The sequence below is a fragment of the Eubalaena glacialis genome, chromosome 11, assembly GCF_028564815.1.
Source record: "Eubalaena glacialis isolate mEubGla1 chromosome 11, mEubGla1.1.hap2.+ XY, whole genome shotgun sequence".
Classification (NCBI taxonomy): domain Eukaryota; kingdom Metazoa; phylum Chordata; class Mammalia; order Artiodactyla; family Balaenidae; genus Eubalaena; species Eubalaena glacialis.
Window position 1 is genome coordinate 115,446,586 of NC_083726.1, and position 24,711 is coordinate 115,471,296.

General features: G+C 49.6%; 1 protein-coding gene across 1 annotated transcript in view; it reads left to right on the forward strand.

Moving 5' to 3' along the window:
* The window catches only part of WNT5B (Wnt family member 5B), a 91,523-nt gene that overhangs the window by 20,371 nt on the left and 46,441 nt on the right, over positions 1-24,711 (forward strand). The window lies entirely within an intron of this gene.

Here is a 24,711-nt window from a genome sequence, read left to right on the forward strand (position 1 = left end):
TTAGCTGTGGTTCTCTCTAGCTGATAGAGGGTCTTTTTGTTTGCTTTAAGTGAAGTATAGTTGATTTACAAAGTTGCGTTAGTTTCTAGGTGACAGTTTTAAGTGCTATCTCTTCCCCTTTCTTATTCTTACTTTCTAACATTTCTGGAAGCAAACATGTAATAAAGTAAAAGCCAAAAGTTACTTTTAACCATGCAAATGCTAATTAATTGTGATAAAAGCTGTAAAATATGTAGCGTGTCCTGGAATAGCAGCTTAGACCTGGCCTCTTTACTTGAGTAAGGTCAATTACACCTTCTCTGTGTATTAAAAGGAAGCTTCAAATGCCAGTTATTAGACCAATGTTGATAGTTACTGTCGGTGGTGACACGCAATTTAAATGAAAGGACAGCTTCCCTGGTCGGGGTGGGAATTGGTCTCTTTCTGCGTGGGCCCTGGAGCAGTTTCCCTTCTGTGGCAGCAGGGCGGAGGGAGCCTCCGTTCTCCCTGGTGGTGGAACTCTGTGTCAGCATCATCGGCTGCCTAATTGTGCAGGGTAAGAACTTGTCACACATGACTCACAGGCACAAAGGCCTCCATGTGGCTTTTGATCCATGGGGCACTGCTAGCTCTCAAATTGGGCGAGAGAAAGTGGAATACTTTCCTTTCAGCGTAGAATCTGGAAGCATAACAACTTAGCAATTCACTGAGCTGAAAGGCTTTGTGTTCAGATAGCGGCTCCTGGAAAAAGAGCTTCAATTTGTTCAGTTACCTGATAGGTTCACAAACATTATTGTGGGTTTTTTTAATTGTGGTAAAATGTACATACCGTAAAATTTACCGTTGTAACTGTTCCTGAGTGTTCAGTTCTGTGACTTTGAGGACAATCCCATTGCTGTGCAACCATCACCACCATCCATCTCCAGAATGTTTTCATCTTCCCAAACTGAGACTCAGTCCCCGTTAGCTCGGTCCCCATCCCTTCCCCCAGCCCATGGTAACCACCGTCCTACTTGCTGTCTCTCTGAATTTGCCAGTTCTCGGCACCTCAGATAAGTGGCTCATCGTGTTTGTCCTTTTGTGCCTGGCTTGTTTCATTCAGCACAAGATCCTCAAGGTTCATGCATGAGTCCATATATTGTTTACCCAGTCAGTCATCAATGGAACATTATTGTTTTTTAAAGTTTCTCTAGTTAAGGTCTTTAACATTTTTTTAAAACTACCTGACAATGTGCCTGTCTGAAGTGCCTGGATGATTCGGTTCATCTCTGTGCCTCTAGGGCAGGTGCCAACTGATCAGTAATGGGTCGAATGAATGAATAAACCGGCTGGTGCTTTGATTTGAATATTTGCCCAGGAGTCAGAACCCAGCTCTTCACCTGAACCTGATTTTCTGGGTTAAACTGAGCTACAAATCTGTACTTCCTGAACATTCTTATCTGTGACATGAGGGAGGTAATCTTTGCTACTCGATTATTTGCCTGATCCTATGCTCTTTGAGCTTTTCAGGTTAAGGTTGCTGTTGAAACACTCAAGATTAGCAATAACACTTTTCCCCCCCTGCAGAACCTTTTTGTGAATTTAAGAAATTCAAAACCCACTTCATTTGGGCTTCCCTGGTGGCGCAGTGGTTAAGAATCCGCCTGCCGGGCTTCCCTGGTGGCGCAGTGGTTGAGAGTGTGCCTGCCAATGCAGGGGACACGGGTTCGAGCCCTGGTCTGGGAAGATCCCACATGCCGCGGAGCAACTAGGCCCGTGAGCCACAATTGCTGAGCCTGCGCGTCTGGAGCCTGTGCTCCGCAACGAGAGGCCGTGATAGTGAAGAGGCCCGCGCACCGTGATGAAGAGTGGCCCCCGCTTGCTACACCTGGAGAGAGCCCTCATGCAGAAACGAAGACCCAACACAGCCCAAAAAAAAAAAGAATCCGCCTGCCAATGCAGGGGACACGGGTTCGAGCCCTGGTCCGGGAAGATCCCACATGCCGCGGAGCAGCTAAGCCCGTGCACCACAACTACCAAGCCTGCGCTCTAGAGCCCGAAAACCACAACTACTGAGCCCGTGTGCCACAACTACTGAGCCCGTGTGCCACAACTACTGAAGCCTGCACGCCTAGAGCCCGTGCTCCGCAACAAGAGAAGCCGCCGCAGTGAGAAGCCCACGCACCGCAACGAAGAGTAGCCCCCGCTCGCCGCAACTAGAGAAAGCCTGTGCGCAGCAACGAAGACCCAACACAGCCAAAAATAAATTAAAAAAAAAAAAAAAAAGCCACTTCATTTAAAACCATTCAAGACCTGCCATGGATTTATGTTTAAAAAAAGGAAGGAAGGAAGGGAGGGAGGGAAGGAAGGAAGGAAGGGAGGAAGGAAGGAAGGAAGAAGGGAAGGAAGGGAGGGAGGGAAGGAAGGGAGGGAGGGAAGGAAGGAAGGAAGGAAGGAAAGAAGGAAGGAAAACAGACCCATAGTTACCTGGACAGGAAATGACTTGACACGTGTCAAGCCCACATCCCCGTCCAGGGTCCCGCAGCTGCATCCTTCTTGTACTTGGGCCACCGGCTTGTCCATCTCCTTTCCCTCTCCACTTCCTCTGTTCTTTTCTGAGACCCTAAATTACACTCTTTTCTTCTCCTATATATTTTCCTAAGTGCATCTGGTCTATTCTCTCTAGATGGGCGATTCCTGAAACTTCATTTCTGCCCAGACTTCTCCCCCAAGTCCCCTCCCGCGTCAGCTTCTCCTGGAGAACTTCGCGCGTCTGGGACTGAGTGTACGTTTCCTCTGCGTCCCATCACGCTCCCCGAGCACCCCTCTTTATGCCCCCTTTTCCCCCGACATCTCCTTAATTACTCAGCAAATACTTACAGACGCTGGTTATACTCAGTGAGGGGGTCCCAGGCACCCCTGGGTGCACAATTAGCAAAAAGGAGCAGTCAGGGCTGTACTGTACAGCCTCTGACGGTTCTTTGGCCCCTGTTCCCTTTGCTGTTCCATCGCGTATCACTTTCCAGGGGCTGCAGCAACAAAGCACCAACCACAAGCTGGGGGGCTTAAAATGACAGAAACCTATTGTCTCACAGTCCGGAGGCTGGAAGTCTGAGATCAAGGCGTCTGCAGGATTGGCTCCTCCCGAGGCCGTGAGGGGGGATCTGCTCTAGCCCTCTGGCCCAGCTCCTGGTGGTTTGCAGCAATCTTTGGGTCCTTGGCTTGTAGACTCACGCTCCCATCCCCCCACCTTCACCTGGCATTCTCCCTGTGTCTTCACATCGTCTTCCCCCGCAACCCCCCCGTGCATGTCTGTCTGTCTCCAAATTTCCCCTTTTTATAAGGACTTCAGTCATACTGGATTAGGGCCCACCCTAATGACCTCATTTTAACTTGATTACCTCTATAAAGACGCTATTTCCAAATAAGGTCACACAGTGAATGAATGAATAAATGAATGAGTGAGTGTGTGAAATTGGTCTCAACCTCCCTCTCCAACCTCCGTCCGATTATTCCCATTCAAGGGCTTTGTCCTCCGGCCAGACATTTGGCTTCTGTTTCCCTTCTAGACCTCAAGTTTGGGTTCCAGCCACCTCCCCAAGGCCCTGCTCAGCTCCACTTCCATGACGCTACCACCTCCCCTTCTCCTAACCCTCATGACACTTTCCTAGGCCTTTTCTGTGGCACCCCTAGCTTCAACTTGCGTTACAGCAATTTATCGCAGAACCTTACTGTTAAGAAGTGTCTCACAGATGGACCGAGACCAAGATACCTGCATTTGATTCCTTGGGACATTTTAAGAATCATGGCAGATCCCTGAGCCCCTACCCTTAGGGATTCTGATCCGGCAGGTCTGGGGAGGGGCCCTGGAACCTGGAGTGTTAAAAGCTCCTCCGGGAGATTCTGATGCACAGCCAGGCTTGTGAGCCCCAAATCCTTTCCAGCCTCTTTGTCCTACTCACACAGAAGCTGAGCCACAGTGACTTCCGCAAGGGCCGTGATTGGTGGCAGAGCCATCAGTGATGTGGTTCTGTTACGTTTTCAATCAGATTTAAGCAGCTGAGGAACAGAGTCTGCATCTCCCTTGTCTCTGTTACCTACTTGGTACCCCCGGCACACCTCAGTCAAGACAGTTCACAGAAAGTGCTATTTGGTGCCTAGACCAGTGGCCATCCTGAAAGCTCCAAGGCGACAGGTACCAGTCCATCTCTCCTGACTCTTCTTTCCAGTGTCCAGCACATAGTGAGATGCTCAGTTGATACTGGTTGAATGGATGAAGCATCTGGTGGGTACCAGGCACTGTGGTAGATGCTGTGCATACATCACCTCATTTCACTGATTCCAACCATAACCCTATGAAGTAGGTCTTAATATTCCCATTTTACAGATGAGGAAACTGAGGACCAGAAGGTAGCTCACTTGCTTAGGGTCATGTAGCGAACAGTTGATGTAACTGAGTTTTCTTTTTCTTTTTTTTTCTTTTTCTTTTTTGTTTTTTTTGGCCGTGTTGGGTCTTTATTGCTGCGCGTGGGCTTTCTCTAGTTGCAGCGAGCTGGGACTACTCTTTGCTGCGGTCCGTGGGCTTCTTCATTGAAGTGGCTTCTCTTGTTGCGGAGCACGGGCTCTAGGCGCGTGGGCTTCAGTAGTTGTGGCTCGCGGGCTCTAGAGTGCAGGCTCAGTTGTTGTGGCGCGTGGGCTTAGTTGCTCTGCGGAATGTGGGATCTTCCCGGACCAGGGCTCGAACCCGTGTCCCCTGCATTGGCAGGCGGATTCTTAACCACTGCACCACCAGGGAAGCCGCCGATGTAACTGAGTTTTCAACCCCAGTGCTCTTGTCCTCTGTGCTGCAGACTTTACGTGCTCCCAGAGCTCAGCCCCCCTCAGAAAGCTGTAGCCCCTGCGTACATGTAGTTCAGAGGTACTTAAAAGCCCCTGATGTTTAGAACTTCAGCTTGGTTCTCAGCCCTAACTTAGCCTGGCTGCCCCGTGAGGTCAGACGTGTTATAGAACATATAGTCCGCTTACCACTTACAGGCTTGTGCGTGCATGACTCAATGCTAGCAAAAGCTTTTACAAGTGTTTCATCCTCTCTCCCTTGTTTTTTCAGTGCTGTTAAAATTCTCCTCCCTTTGCATGGCAAGAAGTGCCAGACAGGGCAAGAGTTCAGAGAGCGTCCCAGCGTGAACTGTTCTAATACCAGGTTCCAAGTACAAGCTAATGGTTGAGAAACCTGAGTAGGGGGTGCGCTGGCCCCGTACACCTCGTCCCCTGCCCGGATCCCCTGCGTGGCGGGAGGGATCCCTCTGCCCCCGGGGCCTCGAGTGTCCGGGACTCGGTGTCTGGAGATGACAGGGTTCTGATTCTAGCCGTCAGGCACAAGAGGCAGATCTAAGGAGCCTCATCTCAGAGTTTCAGCTTTGTCATCTGAAATGTTTCTGTTATTTTTCTTCTTTCCAATACGATGTTTGACTTGGATCTCGGCCTTGAATTTATACTCCGTGTAGACGAGTTCCTCGTTCCTGCGGCCTCCCTCTCGTTGCTGTTCCTTCCATGACCAATCCTTCTTGACACTGCAGCATCACCCCACCCGACGACCCCAAGGGTACAGGGCTGAGTCCGAGGGACCCCCGCTCCCAGGCACATTCACAGAGTCGCCAGCCCCCCATCCCATACCCGCCCCAGCCTGCCTCTGCCCTGCCCCTAGTTTTCAAATATGCAAATACATTTCTTTCCAGTTCTCACTCATCTTCCCTTCTTTTAAACTGCCTTGGACATTATTGCTTTAACAAGCCCTCCGGTCTTGTAAATAACCCAGCTCCTTACTGACGAAGCTGGGATTACAGAGCCCATCCCAGAGGGTGCGGCAGGGGCCATGGGGGACCATGGGGGGCTTGGGGAAGGCTGGCGGTTGTTCTCTCTGAGCCAGGGCAGCAAATTGCATATCATGTCTGACTACCTGGGGAGCTAAGTGGAGGGGGGTAAATTCCTCAGGGGTCCTGGCCAGGATGTCCTAGTGTCAGATTCTGTAACATGCAGCCACTTTGATGGTGGAGGGCTTGGAAGCCCACTGCTGTCTGAATGATCAAATCTTCCAACACGAGGCCAACGGATATACTATAGGCAGATCTCTTTACAGTAAAATTCAAAACACTATTCAAATTCTTTTATAGTTTAGTACTAAACTCTCGCTGATTAAATTTGACTGGAGTCTGTAGACCACGAGCTGGGTTTGAAGTTTTTTTTTTACTGTAGTGATACGTGTTTAATGGAATCTGACCTATATTACCTCTGCCAAGAGGAATTCAAAATTACTGATTGGAGTTAATGTGGTACAAAGAACTAAAAACTTATTCTGAGGAAATGAACAGGAGGGAGTCTCTAATGAAAGCACTGAGTTAGTAATTTTTGTGGCTTAATATTGCCACATGTAATTCCGTAGGTTCAGAATAGATTCTCAAAGACAGGGTGTTATAGTGGAAAGAGCAGAGATTAAGCATCAGGGAACTTGGACTGGTCTCTAGCTCTGTGACCTGGAAATTGACCTGATCTCCCTGTGTACCCATTTCCTCGTCTGTAAAATGGGTTGAGTGGGCTAGACAAGATGTTTTTGAGACAGTTCTTAATTAGGGGCCAGTCTGGAGGTCCCTTCCCCTCCCCAGATATCAACTACACGCATGTCTTTATTTCTTTTGCTTCAACATATGATATCAGTAGAAAAGCAGACTTCTATTTCTTAAAAAAAAAAAAAATAAGTTTAAAGCCACAGGACTAGATAATCACTGCCTCTAAATCTTTGTGATTCAATACGAGGTCTACCCTCAAATTGTCCACACCCCTGGATGCTACTCTCACGTTTTTAGGAAGGCTCCCTACACCACAGGTCTAAGCCTGCCAGGTTCACATGTAGGGAAGCTCATGCCCTGGGACCCTTACACCAGAGTCCAAACCTGAAGGCCCACTGGGCAGCAGGAAGGGGATTCTTATCAGTGTCCTTAGACGGGGTATAGGCAGCAGTTTCTAGAACAATCAAAAGAGACAAAGTTCTCCAACCCCGTGGCTGTCAGAGCTGGACTAACAGCTGGTAGAGAGCTTTGGAAGAGAATGTTAGTGAACGTTGAGCCTCTCTGGGCTTCCTCAGCTGTGTCCTGTGGAATCCAGGCCCTGTGGCTAGGAAATGTGGACCAGGAGAATTTGATGAATCAAATTGACCAGGTAATTTGAGAAGAGGCAGTGACAACTGTGATGGTGGAACACAGCTTGCTAGTTATCAGTTTTCCCTCCTTTTGTCCCCAGCGATTCTCCTTGGTCCCTGCAGGAGGGGGCCCCCACCAGGGGTGTTCTCCATGCCGGGAGGGAGGGCAGCCCGCTTAGTTCACCTCTCCTTGGCTCTCTTCCGTCGCTTACCCCAGCCCTCTTTAAATCTGTATTCTTTCACAAAGCATCCCCTCACTCATGGAAGTGAGCACCTTGGTTTATAAAACCAGGAAATTATTCCTTGGGACCAGAGAGAGAGAAAGACAAAACCAGAAGCAACAACAAACACAAACAGAAGATGTAAATGGAAGATGTATATATTCTACATTGTTTCCATTAACAGGAAAACTCCACAGGGAGAGAAATTGCATCTGTGTGAAATGTGTGGCGGAATTCTTTCACATAGGGACACTCAGAAACATTACTAATGAATGATAATGATTTGTCAAGTGATTGAAACTGTTTCAGGGAAGGACCAGGGGAATGAAATACGGAGACATTTCTATATCCTGGGGGGAATTGCTAGGCAGGTCATCCAGGTGTGCTTTCCTTGGGGAGTTGTGAATTCCTTGTGTGTCCAGCTATCACTGTGTAATCATAGTTTGCTTTCTCAGAAACATATATCATTATTACATATATCATCATCTTATGTATATAGATTTACATACATACGTAGACACACGTATACATATATCCACACATATACATACACATGTCTATAATGAAAGTGTGCTTCCTTGAGGTCACTTTGGGCAACACAAAGTATAGTCCTGAGACATTAAGAATAACCCAGAGTTGGGAATTCCCTGGCAGTCCAGTGGTTAAGACTCTGCACTTCCAGTGCAGGGGGCACGGGTTCAATCCCTGGTCGGGGAACTGAGATCTTGCAAGCCACGTGGTGCAGCAAAAAAAAAAAAAAAACCCAGAATAATTATCCTTAATAATGTAATAATAATCATCTTAAAAACATTTTCATAAGGGTGGGGTGTAAAGAATGCATTGAAATTTACAGAACTAAAAGGAAAAGATGGGTGCCTCTTCAACTCTATGCAAGTGAACATAATCAGTGTTGTAGTAATGGAGACTGTATATAAGTCAAAGGAATGGGGTAGCCTAAATCCAGCCTGTCTCTTTGTCTTGCCTTATTTTTTTTCCTCCTTTTCTTTTTCCTTCCCTTTCTAAGGTGGAGAAAGGTGGTGGTTGTTTGGGTAGATTATTTGTGAGATCAGGGAGAGTGAGACAAGGAAGGGAAGGTGGCCGGTCACAGCAATGACTGACTGCCATTGACAAACAAATGCCACACGGCATGAGGACTATTGACCATAACGGCAGACTTAACTTGTCCTTGTGTTTTAGTAGCCTCTGACCCCAGACTCAGCAGACCTGGGTAAGAGGAGCAGGGCCACGTGTCGGCACTGGTGGTCTGTCCTTTGGCCACCGTTACCATGGCCACTTGGGAGATCTCCAAGGGGATAAAAATCAAGAGCAGCAGAGGAAAGTTAATACCGTTTGGTCCCCACGATCATATCATCAAAGATGTATTGAATATTTAGTGTATGCCCGGACCAAAATGGGCAAAATGGTGAAGAAACTTGGGTTCTGTTCTGCTTTGCTCACTTAGTCCACAGCTCAGCTTGACTGGCCTGCCCCTGCCTCACTTTTTCACCTGTAAAACCAGACAAAATACTAGACGTAGTCCTTGCCATCAGATCCTGGAGGGCTACCAAGCCGGTTCCCTGGGCTGCCGGACGGAGGCCGCTGGGGAACTCCACCTGGATGGGACACACGCCCCAGGGGCTGGAGTGGGGGCTTTCCCAGGGAGCACTCATCCCCACCAGGATGGGCAAGGAGGCCTCTGCCCAGAAATGCAGGCTCTGGAATTAGAAGGCAGGCTTCTGTGCCCTGAGCGCGCGGGAGAGGGCTCCCACCGCGGGCTCTGCACCGCAGGACGTGCTCGCAGAGCCGAGGTTATTCCACTCTTGGTGATCGCCTGTCGTCTCTCCAGGAGATGACTTGTTCAATTTGCAAAGCTTAAGCAACAGAGCTCATCAATGGCATAAACCGAAATCATGCTTTAAAAAGATTCTTGAAATATTCTAATCATGTATGTTGTTTCCTTGACTTTGAAATGGTTACCTTGGGACAGGAACACAGCAGTTATCAGAGTGACTTTTTAAAAACCTGGGTTTTTAGTAGGTTTCTCATTAGCAAGGTTAGTGCAAGATTGTCCCTGTCCCATTTGTCTTCCTCAAGTAAGAGTCACCTGAGCCTGTGTGCAGAGTGTGTATCTCTCCTCCGCTTGTTCCCCGGGTATCTGTTGAACGCCTGCTGTATCCCGAGCGCTTTCCTGAGTGCAGCGGTTACCAAAACGAAGGCAGTTCTGTGCTTCGGTCATTCGAGACCTTGCCACCGAAGCCTAGTATTTCTATAAAGTCGTAAGTTCCATAACTGCAAATTCTTCCACCCAGGGGACTTCAGAGATTCATCAGCAAGGATGGGGAGGAGTGACCAAAACTGAGGGCACAAGAGAAGACACCCAAGCTTTTTGCCTGGGGGAGTCAGGAAAGGCAGGCAGGTCAGCAGGATAGAGCATTTTAGGGGAGAGTATGACAATTCATGCAAAGGTTAGTTTTGATGGAGGGAACATTTTTTGTAACAACCTTATTGACATATAATTTATGTACAACAGATTACACTCATTTGAAGTATACAATATGGTGAGTTTTGACAGATTTATACCCCCATGGAGTCACCACCACGATCAAGATACAGAACTTTGCTTCATCCCCAAATGTTTCCTCCTGCCCCTTTGCAATCAGATTCAGGGAATACTTTAATGCAAACGATGTGCCCCTTTTAACGTAGGAACATTTTCGTCTGATCAAAAAACGCTATTCCACACAGAATGCATATCATTTCGAGTAAAAAAGATTACTTAAAATAATTGGCCATCAAATTAGGCCACAAGGGATTTATCATTAAATTCTAAAGAATCAACTTCATTCAGACCAGTTCTCCTACTATGAAGAAACAGTTCAGCAATCAGAAATAATTAAAAGCAACTTATGTGTTTATTGGTGTTTTTAGAAGCATGGGGCAGTGGTCATTCTTGTACATGTCTTTTTGTGCATAAGAATAAGCCTTTTCCTTGGAACATACTCCTAGAAGTAAAAATTTAAGTTTCATGAAATGTGCATCTTTACTCAATACAGCCAAGTTGATTTCTAAAGTTCCATGAATCCCTACCTGTGAAACAAAAGCTGGGAATTTCATTGGGATTGCATTGAATTAATACATTCACTTGGGGGGGGGGGATAATATCTTTATAATATTAAAAGTTCACATTGGTGAACATTATTTTATCTTCAAAAAAAACAAAACAAAACTATATTTTGGTTTTTTCAGTTACCAGTAAGATGCACCAGGCACCTCCACTGCCCTCAGGTCTCAGCCCATCTGGTGCCTCAAAAAGTCCCTTGCACTGGACCACTGGGACCAGGGGTCCTGCCCCGTCCCCCGAGGAGGTCACAGGGCACACAGGCCGGGCGTGAGAGGATGCGTGTGTCGGAAGAACAGGACGGCAGGGGCTCAGAGCTGCGGGCTGGCACAGGTGCTGGCAGCAGCCGTGGAGAGAGAGGGTGTGGGCCAGATCCCCCAGTGCCTCAGGCAGTGTGTGGCAGAGTTCAGGTTTTAACCTTAAGGCAAGAAGGAACCATTGGAGAACTGTGACCGAGGAAGTGACAGAACCAGGTTCGTACATTAGAAAAATCACTCTTGGAAGCTGGGTCAAAGTTACAAGTGATGAGGATTGACTTTGGGCCATGGTGGTGGGGACGGAGAAGAGGGTGAAGCAGGTTGACGGGCCGGGATGCTCTGGTCCAGCACAGGGTCCAATACGAGAGAGAGGAATCACATAACACTCCAGGCTTATTGTTTGGTTAACCCGGGGGTGCCTTTTATGGAGGCTGTAGATTATTCGGGTGGGTAGAGTAGGTTTGGGAGGGAAGATTCTTAGTTTTCCGAGTGTTGGGTCGAGCTGTCCGTGGATACATGAGTAGAGATGGCTAATAGTGGAGCCTGTGGGTCCAGCGGCCTGGGGCTGAGTATTGCGGCTTATTGACACTTCAGTTAATACATTTTGTTCAGAACCTCCCAGTGTGCCAGCAGCAGTGCCAGGGGTGCAAAGTAGGGCCTGGCGTGGTCGGGGAGGCATCCTCTGACCCCTGGACCAGGTCAGAGCCTCTCGATGTGGCTTCCTCGCCCCCAGCTGGACCAGGTACCTTTCCAGTCAAGACATTCATCGCATATTCTGGTAATTACTAATTGTTTCTCTTCCCACAAAGGCTGTAAGCACTGTGGGTCTGGAACGAAGCTTGGTTCATTGCTGTACCCTCAGCCCCTGGTACAGAGCCGGCACCGGGTGGACACTGGATACAGACTCTCATACTTATTAGTTGAATGCCATCCGGCTGCCCATGACTGGGAGAGCCTTCTAGGGCGAGGGAGAAATGCAAAGAAGACACACGATGCAGTGTCAGAAGTGCTGATACTGGAGCCTCAGACAACGTGGGGACACAGAAACGGGGGGCTTCACAAAGTTCACGTGAGCCCGGCCTTGGAGGGTGAGAAGCGCTCTCCAATCAGACGGAGGGGAAGAACATTCTAGGCCTGGGGCATAGCATGCACTGGAGTTGAGGAGGATGAGGGCTGGTGGGGGGTTAGCCTCAAGGTGTGACTGGGGCCCTGACGGCTTTCAGGACCTTAGTGAGGAGCTGGGACTTTATTCTTTACCGACAGGAAGCTAGTGGAGGTGTTTAAGCAGGATAGCAATGTGATCGGTATCCATTTTTAGAAGACATCTCTGGGGATAGAGAGGTTGTGAACCCTTCCCCCTGAAAAATGCATTGTTGGCAAGCACCCAGGTGACTCCCGTGTAAAGGTCATCCAGAGACCACACCTGGAGAAGCGGCGTGTGAACCAGAGGCGGGGTGCGTGCAGGCTGGTGGCGGAGCGGGGCCAGCGCACGCACCCAGGAGCTGATGAGGGCCACGCGGCCGGCTTGGCCGGGGCGATCTCCAGACCCTTCCTCTGAGGGTTCCAAATCTGGGGCCTCGGCGATAATAAACCCCACGAAGTTTTGCAGGCCTGCCTTGTGCCTGCTTTAAAGGTCGGGTGTGGGCAGCAGGCAGGAGCCTGCCTTCCCTAGGGACCTGGCTGGTCACAGCCCCAAGTGTTCCGCTGAGCACTTCAGTACAATTCCAGCATCGTCAAGGTCATCGAGAGGTTGGTAGGAGTTTGTTGGAAAAGTTAGGGGCCTTCTTTTACAAGCGGTCTTTGATGAACTCGATAGTGTGTTTCAAAAGTAATTTTAGGTCAGTCATGATGGACAAATTGCTCCTGAGCTAGATGAGAAAGATCTAAACACACCATCTAAGTACAACACTTAGAATCAAAGCATACTCTGCTTGTCTTTCATTTGCCCTTAAAAATCTATACAAACAAATGTGAACAGACTCTGGACTCTAAGAATAATATTTCCTATGGACGTATATGGACAGATAAGCAAAACCCTGAGGGAGAAAAAAACCTTCTATTAAAATAAAAATGAAGATCCTCCACAGCTTTATCCTCCTTTGCTCACTGGGGTTCGTTTCTTCCACTTTGAGATAAAAGTAGTTCAGTTTCTCAGGAGATGCTGATTAAAAGCTGAACAAAAAGAAAGTCAGGCTAGACAGACTATCTACCTAGTAGGTACCTACCTACCTCCCTGTCTCTGGCCCTGAGTATTCCAGCCATGAGCACAGCGCTTTGTGCAGGACTGGGGTTAAAGGCACTTTAAATAAACACTGACAGGGGCCCTGGGACCACGTCCCCCTCCTTGTTGGTCTCCCAGCTCCCGCTCGCCCCAGAAGCCCACATGTGAAGCTCACGCAGGATGCTCTGGGATCCGGTGGACCCTCTCCACCCCCAGCACCGGGGTCCTTGCCCCCGGAGCTGCTGTTGGCTTCTGTCCAGCTGTGTCTGCATCAGAGCTGATGGTCCTGGGAGCCCACGGAGGTGCCTGGCAGCCTCCAGGGAGCCACGGTGAGCGGAGCGTGTGCTGGGTTTTCACACTCGTGGAGGGAGGGTGAGGGCAGGTGCCGCCCTCAGGGCAGCGTCTTGTGTCCTGGGGCTCACCGAGCCCAGCGTGCAGGCTGGGCTCGAGCCCCCAACCTTCTCCCTCTGTGGGATCTTGGGGCAACGGGGTCCCGGCCGCAGGGGAGCCCCCGACCCGGGGGCCTGCGCCCTGGGCTCGTGTCTACCCGGAGATGCCCACAGAGGTGTGCCTCTCCCCTCCCCGCACAGCCCAGCGGGGTTTCTGTCTACATTTCACTGACTTCGAAGGGCAGGAGGAACCGTTAAATCACTCCTTTCCTTCTCACAAACCCTTTCTCTAATAGAACAGAGTGACCGGAGGGGATGCAGGGACAACTCAAACCATCCTGGACATCAGGGACCTGGGCCATCCTGGCCTCCCTCGAGGCTCTTTAGCTTGTGCGTCACTGACAAAGTCCGGGCCGGCCTGGCTGACCCGAGCCAGGGGTCTGGGCTGGAGGGAACTTGGCCTTGGATGGCGTGAACCTCAGCTCCGCCTCCTGGGCCGCGGCCCGGCCTCCTGCACCGAGCGCTCTGGGAAGCAGGACCCCCCCCCACTGTGTTTCCCCCTGAAACACACAGGAGACACTCCTCTGGGCACCGAGAAGGGGGTCTGCAAGGAAGCCCGAGCAGGGCCTCTGCCATGATCACTGCCAAATAAACATTTACCAAGTGAAAGATAGCCTTGAGCCCACACTAATTTGTATTTTTAAAAAGTCATTCATAAACTCGAGCATTTTAACTATTAATTAGGAATTAATCCCAATAAACCGGCAGGCTCTTGTGATGTGAAGCCACCGTCATATGGGTTGGTCAGAAGGAATACTTGTCAGCGTTTTTATAGGCTCTGAAAGCGGTTTTAGCTCCATAACTGATAAAGCCGGGCTCAAGCGCTATCAGCCCTGCCGCGTGACTGTCAGCACCACGTAGACAAACTCATCATCGTCCCAGGGAAGACCTGGAAGAGGTTCTGAAGCTGGAGACCCAGGGGGAAGTAGCCTCAGTTGCCCGATTACCGTGGACCCTCTGGGGGCCTAACCTGTGCTGACAGATGGTTAATGTCAAGATCTTATACAGATCAAGAATAAGATCATCAGCCCCAAATTGGGGGCATTTGTCACCTCACCACTGTTGTCAACTCTGAACGCTGGAGTTGGGTCCAAAAGTATACGGTCCACTGTCACGGGGCCCCTCAGGGGAGGGAAGTGGCATCAGATGAAGATCAAAAGGCAGCTTTGCCGTCCAGATTTTTCTATTCTGGATGATTTTTTTTAATACAGATTTTTGGGTCTTTTTAAAAAATATACTTATTTATTCATTTGGCTGCGCTGGGTCTTAGTTGCAGTATGCGGGATCTTCGTTGGGGCATGCGTGATCTAGTTCCCCGACCAGGGATCGAACCTGGGCCCCCTGCATTGGGAGTGTGGAGTCTTAACCACTGGACCACCAGGGAAGTCCACAGATTTTTGAAATAAAGATTTATGTATCACTTTTAAGAACAGCCTTAAATAGGCAGGCATATTGTAGAAATAATAATATTTAAAAGCTTCGGTGTAGAGATTGCCAGTCAACTACAGGAATGGCAGCCATCACTCTCTGGCCACCACAGTCTGGATGTTTCTGGGAAGCTCCGTGGCTGTTGGGAGGTGCTGGGGATGGGCTTGTAGGGCAGGGCAGGGAAGCCGAGGGCCTCAGAGTCAGGAATGCAGTGGTCCCCGCAGGGCCTGCGGATGCTGAATTGAGATTGTTAGGCATGGAGATGGTGGTTTAGAGAATTGGGTGAGTCAGAATATGAGTGCGCCCGTAACGATGGAAAACGAGTGAACGGGAGAATTTCAGAAATATGAAGCAATTCCCGCGGAGACAGTTGGGGCAAGAGTGAGATGTCACCTGGTTCATCAAGAGCAGGATAGGAAGAGCTGAAGAAAATACTGTGGAGAAATGAGGCTCCGTTTCTCCTGTAGTTCCCCACCCAGTGTGATCGGGAGAAGCACTGTTTCATATCTTCTTCGGGATAGAGATGGTCCACTGTCTCCTGTGATGCCCTTGAATGTATCACTTCACTTTTAGGAGAAGAAGTTCATCTTCTCCTAAAGCAGGATGAAGACTATTCATTCCTGGACTGATAACATTTCAACCTCAAGAGATAATTTCCTTCTCTCTTTAGACCTTGAACAAAACTTTCTCGTAGTTAATTTGAAAGCCCATAGTTTGTACTTCTTAATTCTAAGTATGTTCATCTTGTATTTTGAATGGAAAATTAAGAGAGTTGGTCTTAAGTTGATTTTTAGAAACATTTGTGATCTGATGAGAGTCTGAAAGAGGTTTACATTCCAAAGTACGAAAAGTTTCATCTGCCCTGAGAAATCTGAGATGCGTTGCTGTCCCTATTTTATCAGATTATTGTTTCCAAATTACTATTTTACTCTCCCCCAAACTGGTTTTGGTAAGAAGAGTGGCTTTGAAAACAACTGATATTCTGTTCAACAGAGTATGTTAAAAGGATGGAGAAGTATAAGAATAATGACGAATACCAAAATAATGGTGGTAAGCCCAGGACAGAGGTAAGCCAGCATTCTGAGTGGTGACTCAGGAAGTATATTGGGAGAGGAGGCTTTGGGACCCCTCCCCTGTAAGGCAGGCTTATCTCATGAGTTGCCCTTATTTCAGGAGCCAGGCCCCCTCAGGCTATACTTTAGAGATGGTCCACTGTCTCCTGCGATGCCCTTAAATGTATCACTTCACCTTTCCAGAGAAGCTCATCTTCTTCTACAGCAGGGTGAAGATTACTCATTCCTGGAGAAAGCTGTCATGCTTTGAAAACCAGCAGAAGTGATTCAGCAAACGTGTTTGTCACTGTTTGGGGAGAGGACCCCACAGGGTCCATCCTGACTTGCTTTCTTTAGGGGAACTATGTGGTCCTCTCCTCCTGTAATACCCACCAAAGGAACTATGAAGGCCAACATAAAATACTAGTATGATATCTGCATCGTGTTTCGTGTAAGATATTAAATGTAATAATTGTGTTTCTCTCCATCTACTTCTTGATTGTTTAGGGTCCTTCTGAGGGAGAACTGCAAAATCAATGAGGCAAAACATGTCAGTAAGTCATAAATACTGATGAAAACAGGCCAGAGGTATTGTTTTGCTTTTGGTAGTTGCTTTTATTTTAGGGACTTTGAAGAAAGGACCTGAAAATTATCACTCAGCCTGGTATTTATTTTGAAATATACGCTGACCTCTAACTTTCAGAGCCAAACAGCCTAATCCTTGATCATCCCAGAATGAGTTTAGGAATTTGTGACCATGTCCTTTTTACTGGGGATCTGCATACATCACTAACCAGCTGGTTTAGAAGGATGAGAACAGAGGGCCAACCTGAGATGTTCACCTTTTATCAGTTGATCTTTAATGAACGTTCCTGTACGAATGACATCAGAAAAGGTCCTTCCCAATGTACAGGGAAGACAGACTCCCTTCTGTAGTGTGCATTTTAAAATGAAGATTCCAAATAGGCTGATAAAAATGGTTGGTGTCTTGTATTTTTATCCATGTTTTGCCTTAGTTGTTTCCTGGATATTTGCTCAGTGTGAGGGGAAGGGTCAATGTATATAAATAAGGAGGAGGGGCTCTGGCGACATTGGGAACACGACCTCTTGCCCTCCAAAGCCTGGGAAGCCCCAGTGAATGCTCCCAGCCCCAGCAGCGTATGGACCCTCCCCTCTGCATACAGAGCGGGGTCAGAGGTTAATGAATGAGGGCTCTCCCCACACACGGGAGCCCGCTCCATAGTGGTTTTATAAATAGGGGCTTAAACGGGGTCAGAATAGGGCCTGCATGTTGCTTCCAGACTCTCTCAATCTTCCTGAAGCGATGGTGTTCAAAGATGCCATCCTTGCACGGGGTAGGGAGAGGTGAGGCCTGGTGCGCGGAGATCTGGGTGGCTTCCCCCAGCCCCAGGCATCTCGAGCAGGACCAAATGGAAAACAAAGCGGGGGAGGGCCTCGTTGCCCCTATTCTTCTCCGTAATCCCTTAAAAAATAATTGCAGACCCAACCTCTGGCCTCCAGCACATTTTCCACTTGATTAGAGGCCTTTGTGAGGTGGGAAAGGGACCCGCAGGCCTGTACATTGTGCGAGGCCTGAAATGTCCAGCTGGGATTTTTTTCCATCAAAAGAGGATTTTAGTAAAACCGTTATCAGGGGCTTAGGGGAGCGGAGCTGCTGAGCTGCGCGGCGGGTGGATTAGCACCAGCCGGCCTGTCTGGGCTCTGGGAAGGCGGGAAGGTGTCGGCGGCCACTTGCCCACAGGGCCTCGGCGGCCCCGCGAGTTCACGGCAGGTGCAGAGGCAGGAGCGGCCGAGAGCGCGGGGACCCCCAGGCACGGGGTGCTCGTGGGGCTTTCCCTCCGGGCATCAGGCAGAAGGCGCCGGGTCAGGGGCTTGGGGCCTGCGCGGAGGGGCCTGTCTGCTCCAGGTCGTGCCCACCGCGTGCCTGGCTCCCACCGCAGGCCAGCCTGCACCCCCGTCGTGGTCTCCATTGACTCGGGGACCGGGTGGCCCGGCCGGACCACTCCAGAGGGCCAGTGATGGCCGCGTGGCCCCTGTATTTTTGTGGGGAGGACGGAGCGGACAGAGGAAGGTGAGGGGTGAGTGCACGTGCGGTGCTGGCCTGGCTTTGTCACTGTGCCGGGGCCTCTGGGGCTGGGGCTGGGCACGTTACCTAAAGCACAAGCTGTCTCCTTGGGGTGACTCGAGTGCTGGCCAGGACAGAGCGCAGAGGCCCGACTCCTGGGGATCGAGGGACAGAGTCCAGGCCAGGGGAGCCTCACGACACGGGAGGTGTCAGACGACAGCCCTGGGACGCTGTCCTTCTGGGTGGTTTTCTCTGCAGGATGGGGAGAGTGGGTAGCACAGAACCTTTGTCCTGACGGTGACGGCTCTGGGAGTGGGACCCATCGCCTTACCGGGGGGCCCAACACCCTACTGCCAGCTCCTCAGGCCAGCCCGGGGACCTGGTAGTCGGAATTTTTGTCTCGTGTCCGATTCACACAACCAGAGGAAGAAGGACTATCTTCCTGAAAACACGAGCAGCCCAGGAACGCTGCTCCCGGAGATGGTGGCCCCAAGCACGCCTCCCAGCTCCTCCTGGGGACCAGGCTGGGCATGCTGGCCGTTGGCCTCCCCTGCACTCACCTCACCTGGTCTCCGTTTATTGCCCTGGTCCCCTCCGCTTGACGTGAGCGATCCGTGTCCTCTTTTCTCTCCTCTGCCACCTCTTTTCTTTATCCAGGTTGTTTCCCTGAATCTGTATTCGTTCCGTGTGTCACTGACAACAGTGTATTTCAGCCTGGGAGTCCACGAAGCTGCCGGGAGGTTTTCTGGTTTCCTACGTCCTTCTTGGTTGCTGGCAGGAGCGGTGATCTGCTTCGTGCCTGGGCCCTGAGTTCCAGAAGCTTCTCCTTTCTCTTCTCCCATTTTCTAACCAAAAATGACCTTTGTGTCACCGTGCTGGTGGCTGAGCCTCATTGGGATGTCACGGCGTGGCAGGAGCAGCCATGGGACACGGCCACCTCCACTTTCCACACTTTTATTCCACATCTGCACCAACTGCCCTTCAGATCCTTGCTTTCATTCCCCGAGGCCAGACAATCGGGGCCAAGAGGGCCGGAGACCCCAGCCTGCCCCTCGTTGTGGCATTTTACGGAATCTGGCCAAGTTGGCTCAGTTCTTTCTCCTTGTCTTAATTTCTGCTTCCTGTTCCTAATGTCTGTTTTCCAGGGGAGGAATTTAGGTATGTGAGCAACCTCACTGCTTTATCAGGGCTCTTAATCATTCTCACTTTCATGGGCTCCTTTAGAAGATACTCATGTTGATAATAAAAAACTAAAAATTGATACTCCTAAAATTTTTTTAATATTTTTGTTTGTGTGTGTGTGTGTAATAAAAAAAAGCCAGCACTTTTGCTCCTCCTGTTAAAATGGATGTTTCCATGTATGAGTGTAAACTTTTTCCCAAGTTGGTCTCCCAAACTCCCCGAATATGGCAATCTAACAGGATCTGTATGAGATGGTCTTAAAGAAAAGTTAGGAGTTGATGTTTGATTCCCGCCAGCTACATCAGGGAACCGTCCCGAGGGCACATCTGATACCTGTTCCCAAAACGAGTGCCCAGCACGGGGTCCCTGACTCCACCAATACTTAAAAATTCCATTTCATCTTCTTGGCGACATGAGATTTGTCTCGCCAGCTCTCACTCACACCGGGAAGGTCTTTGTGGGGAGGCGACCGGGGGCACCTGCCGGAGGGCATCCAGCTCACAGGCAATGCTGCCACCTGCTGACGGGTCTCGGGGCTAGCAGGCGCCGTGGATAAAGACAGTCCGTCTTTCCACGTGGAAAACAAATACGTGGAGTTTTGCATGAACCGTACTTTACTTTTCTGCCCCACAGCGGATCCTAAAATCGTCTTAGTGCACTTGGGGTAAAGGAAAGCACGAGGCCAGACGCCCGGCTCTGACACTGGTGTGGCCACGATGCAGGGCTGCATCCCCGCGGGGAGGGTGAATGGGTGGGAGAAGGTGGGAGAGGGTATGCGGGGGATGGGAAGGTCGAGGAACAACGCAGCAAGAGGCAAGATTGACTTTCCACCCCTGCCTTTCACGAGGTGCCGTGCGACCTGTCTCCTAACTTACAGAGACGCAGCTTAGCTTCCGACGCCAGCAGGGGTGAGGCTGTCACTGCGAAACCCTGTGCCCTGCTCTACTGGAGTGAATTTCCGCGGGTCCTCCTGTGATTCCGTTGAGCACTAGACCCTGGCGTGTGGGGAAAAGACAGGCCAGCTGTCTTGCTATGGGTCACTGTCCTGTCGCCCTTTGACTCCGAGCACAATGGCCAGGCGTCTGGACGTCAGGGAGGCTGGGAAGGCCAGTCGTCTATCCAGTCCAGGCTCAGAAAACCCGAAGAGCTTCTCTGCCCGCTATGTCAGGAAGCTGCGCTGGGAGCTCCACAACGTTCAGGCCACAGAACCTGGCCGTACCGTAGATCCCTGAAAGACGCTAAATTTTGTGCATTCGAAATGAACTAGAAGAGCTCAAAGTTGTCACTTTAATGCTGTATTTTCATATAGTTTGCTCAAGGCACACCTACTGGCCTTTTTTCTTTTTCTTTTTGGTAGTTCATAGCAGTGGGCTTTGAAGCTGGGAAGCTAAGGTTTAAAGCACTGAGGTAAAAATGGAAGGCCCTGGTTAGTGTATCTTGCATCTAAGAAGGCTAAGAATTTGAGGGGTTTAGCTGTTCCAGTTGCCCCCTTATTTCACCCATCTGTCCAGTTTTGGCCTCGGTGATTTTACTGAAGATTCTAAGGAATATGAAGACGAGTTTTGGGGGCTCCTCTCTATTTAGAGACCACTTCTCAAAAAGCAAAATGGAAGCCGGTAGCTGTTCCTACACAAACGTACACAAGCGTGTGCATAAAAATGCCAGTTTGGGGTAAACCTTTGCTAAGGAGAAACACTCTTACCAACAAACATTTGTAGTAAATATTGGCATCATCTTTTTAGATGAGGAAAACAATGCTTTCCAAACCATGTGGAGTAATTCCACACTATTTATAAGAAATGAATCTGGACTGGGCTGTTTCCCCGCTGTGTCTGTGCCGTTCCTGTCGCTCAGGCCCTGGTCTGGCAGGGGCTCACCGCTGGTGCCATGAGCGGGCCTGAGCCTCTGGAGGGCGGGTTACATCCCCCGGAGAGCAGGGAACAGAAGCGGTGCTGATGTGAACACACTAGACTAGACCCTTTTACTCTTTCGGGACGGGAGGGATTTGTAGGTAAAACATCTGTAAAGTCAGGACGTTTTATCCTTGAGTGATGAGAAAACACCTCGTGCTCCCACAGCTCAGTTCTCCTTTGTGACAGGCGGCCCTGGGCGTGTGGAGTTGTGACTTCTCAGCATGCGGGCGTTTGCGTAGTCTGTTTGTCACTGTTTGTCACTGTCCGTGACGGAGCAGTGCTGGAGAGCTGGCCCAGGTGCTTGAGGACGACAGGGGACCGACTGGACCCTCACTCGTGCTCGGGCCACCCGGTACCCTAAGCCCGTTTACCAACTCCTCGCACTAGCTTTCCGGCTCCTTGAAAAAGGAGTTTGCATAAGTAACGTACACGTCTGAGTTTGCATAAGTAATGCTTATTAAATAATAATAGTAACTTTCAGCATTCGGGGTGTTTACTCCAGATGAAAATAATGTGCTCTAGCTCAGCTCTCTTCAGAAGCAGGGGGTCGGGTGTTGCTTGACAGCAGCTCAGGGAAGGACCCCCGGCTCCCTCCTGCTGGGGACCCGCCTCCCCGGTGATGGGTAGAGTCTGGGGCGGTCACCCGGGCACAGTCTTTCACCCTCACCAAGCCTCTTTCCCCATTTATAAAATTAAATGTCCGGAATCCACCAGCTTTGGGGAAACACAAATCCGGAGACAGGGAAGCCAAACACGGTCGAGACTCCGTGCGTCCGCGGGCCGCAGCCACACCCCGCCTGTGTGACCAGGATGCTGTCCGCTCTCACAGATGAAAGCGCACGCACAGGACATGGGGCATTCGTCCTTTACACGAAGTGCAAGAGTGATGAGACAATAAAAAACTTAAGTCTTCTTTGAAGAAAATGTGTGCACTTTCCTGGGTTAACGAACAGGAGATGGAGGAATTCCACTTGGATTGTTTTGTTTGGGGGGGATGTCAGCGTACCCCGTCTCGTGCCGTTACTTCTGCTCTCATGCCGACTTCCTCTTGCCCTAAACGGGAGGAGCAGCTTTGTCCATGGTACCCAGCGCGCCAGGTGGTACAGGCAGCTCCACCAGGCCACGTCAGAGCCACCCCTGCAAAAGAGGAAGAGGCTGAAACTGATCAGTTGTGGACATTTAAAGGTACAGATGTCTGGAAATACCCCTTTTCTGTCCGAGACCTGAGTGTTCGCTCTTTTCCCAGCTGTGCACTCACCTTGGAGACGTTCTAAAGTCTTAATAGTTGGCATTGATCCAAATATGAGGTCTCCTCTGTCTGACAACATTCACTTTTCAAAAAACTTAACTGGCTCCGTACCGTTTGAGCAAGCACCTTGACAAGATGAGACGGAGGTGTGGCCTGGGCACTGGCTCGGGATTTGATGCAGCTTTCCGATTTCTAATCCTACGCTTTGCCCAGGACCCACATGATTTCACCAAAAGCCTCGCCCCTGACTCCTCAGGGGTCACGGTGGCACACAATTTAGGTCTTGCCCTCTATTAAAGGGACAGAATTAACTTTTAAAAGGGGGTGACGTCTGATGCAGGGGGGGAAGGGCAGCAGAGGGGGCAACGACGGGTTGACTCACTGGCCCCCTGGCCGCAGCAGAGCCCTGGGAGCAGAGGAACGGTTGTCAGAAGCTGCATGAGGTCTTGGTTTTGTTTTACCAATCTGATCTCTTAATAAGAGGGTCTTATCCTTTGGAAACACGGTGGTCCCTGGGGGCCACTCCCCTCTCCCCTTTGAAAACTTGAGTTCAGATTCTCTAAGTCGGAAGGGAAGGGTTTTACTTATATTGCAAGATCAGCATCTGTCTAATAACCACTGCGGGAAAGCACCTGGATTTGGGGCATAAGCCATGCTTCAATTTACGTATCGTATGTCTCCGTTTAAGAGAAGGCTCTTACCTTTAAGAAGAAACTGCCATAAAAGGAACATTGGCTTTTTCAGATCTTTGCTGTTGACTTGAATCATGAAAGAATACGATCAGTTTGAATTTTCTTAACTGTTTAAGGATGTACCGTAAGTTAGGCAAGCATCCTTGTCACTGCTGCCAGAGGTGGGATAAATCAAGTGGGCCCTCCACGCCTTAGGACGGAGGAATTGGGCAGGAAGGCGTCTATGGCAGGGAGAATTATTCGGCAACACCCAGCGCTCTTAGCTAGAGGCCTGTCGTGGTCCTGAGGGGGCTGCAGACACTGAACCCCGCCGTTCACTTACACATCATCTTTTCAGCAGATGTTTCATGGCTTTTGCCCCATGAGTCTTGGACAAGTACGTGGAACCCTTTCCTGACTGCCACCAACACAGTTCCTACGGAGGTTTATTGCTTCTAGATGATAAAGTTTACACTAAGTTCCTATTTTGTTTTTTCAGTTCTGAAGTTTTGGCAAGTACCTGAGCCAGGTTTTTTCTGTTATTCTAAAAATTGCCCTGAAGTGCCTCTTAACTTGTGCACCACCCACATATTACATATCCACTCATGTTCTTAGTGCCTCTATTCTTTAAAAGCATTTCCTTCCATTCCTGTAGGTATGGTGAGGCCAAATCCACTTTTACTCCCTTCCAAGTGGTGCCCTTGGCCTGAGCTTGTCCATCCTGGGTTCAGACAGCCACCACTCGCTTCTGGGAGGTCGCCTTCCTGGAAACCAAGGTGCGATCAGTAGCTGATCCTTCTCCTGGAGTGGAAGGGGGCTGGACTTAGTGGCTGGCTGACTTTAGGCGAGCAGTATTCTTATCTGGAAAAGAAGGTACCTTTCAGCAGGTTGCTTTGAGGACTAGGAGAAATTTTCAAGTACCAGGCAGAGCACACCATTGGTTCTCAACCCTGATTCCTTTCTTTCTGTCAAAAAAGGTTGAGGGATAAGCGGTCACCTCTGACTGATGCAAGGAGGTTTATTCATCTTTCCCGAGACACTCCAGATACATTCTCAACTAGGCCCAGTTCAGGATGAGGACACCAGGCCCGTGATCTTAACTTCCAAACAGTAATTTACTAGCCTTGAGTCAAGCTTATATTTAACCTTTAAAGTAAAAACCAAGACAAAGCAGAGAAGCAGAAAACCTTCTAGTTATAGTTGGTACGATTACTTTTCGTATTAAATGAAGGAGGTGAGCACAGAGCCTAAGACTTAGGAGCTGCCCAGATTCTTATTGACTGAATCTGCACAGCCACACGATCTCTTGGAAGAAGAAAAACAGCCTAAGAACTCACAGCTTGTGGAAGCTTCACGCGCTGTAGAGGCAAATGCTAAATCAGAAAGCTGACCCTGATTCAGAGTCCCTTCTTACTGGGGTTCACACATTTCTTTTTTTTTTCCAGGCAGTAAGCACTGTAACGTAAGAGGGAAGAAAGAGATCCACACCTTCCCCAAAGAAAAGGAAGATGGATCTAGTGTCAGGCTCCATTAAACCCACTTGTGATGGCTCTCCAAGAAGGAACAATGCAGCTTTTGTGACAGGCCCGTACAGCAAGCTTGGAAACTTTACAAAACAGTCTTACCCAAGAGAAACCTGGTTCTAGCTCTCTTCCTGGAAAGAGGTGTTGATCCAGGAAAGTTCTGTGCTATTCTTATCGGCTCTTCCTGGGAT